At 35.0% G+C, this 520-nt stretch overlaps 1 protein-coding gene across 1 annotated transcript in view; it reads left to right on the top strand.

The window, feature by feature from the left end:
• The first annotated feature begins 6 nt into the window (after positions 1–6).
• LOC107578610 (uncharacterized) overlaps positions 7–520 on the top strand; it is a 4,572-nt gene continuing 4,058 nt past the window's right edge. Inside the window, exon 1 of the mRNA XM_016264553.1 lies at positions 7–66. The gene's annotated coding sequence lies outside the window, so the exon portion shown is untranslated. The remainder of the gene's footprint in view (positions 67–520) is intronic.

Genomic DNA, 520 nt, shown 5'->3' on the forward strand with positions numbered 1-520 from the left:
GATTTTCAGGTTTCTGAGGATGAGAACCGACAGATCACACTTGAAGAGAAACTCACAGCTGTGCAGGTAGTTTTCTTGTCAAGGGTCTGTTTGTTCTCAAAGGGTGTGCATTTTTAAAGTGGCCTGAACTGAAATATGAAAATGTTTAGCTTTGAGAACTAGAATAAATTAGTTTCTTGGTAACTACTTCAGTAGTTATCGGAGTTATTCACTGTTTGTTTACAGCTATTTAAATTCCATTTCACTCCGTCATATAGTGATCTGAATCACTAAAGGACTTTTTTTTTTTGAACAGCTCATTTCTACGTGCCCTGCCTATTATATTATAATATAATATAATATTAGGTGTTTAATTTGCAATAATATCTGAACAATTTGTAACTGTAATGTAACTCCATAAAAGGTTCTCAGACATCTTTATCTGCTGCACAGTCCTGTTTACATGTAATTGTGTTAATGTTTTTGTTCAGGATGTGTGTGTTGGTCTTGGTGAGAGTATGAATGAGGAGCTGAGGTGTGC

Source organism: Sinocyclocheilus grahami, unplaced genomic scaffold (genome assembly GCF_001515645.1).
Source record: "Sinocyclocheilus grahami isolate Dianchi unplaced genomic scaffold, SAMN03320097.WGS_v1.1 scaffold11110.1, whole genome shotgun sequence".
Lineage (NCBI taxonomy): Eukaryota > Metazoa > Chordata > Actinopteri > Cypriniformes > Cyprinidae > Sinocyclocheilus > Sinocyclocheilus grahami.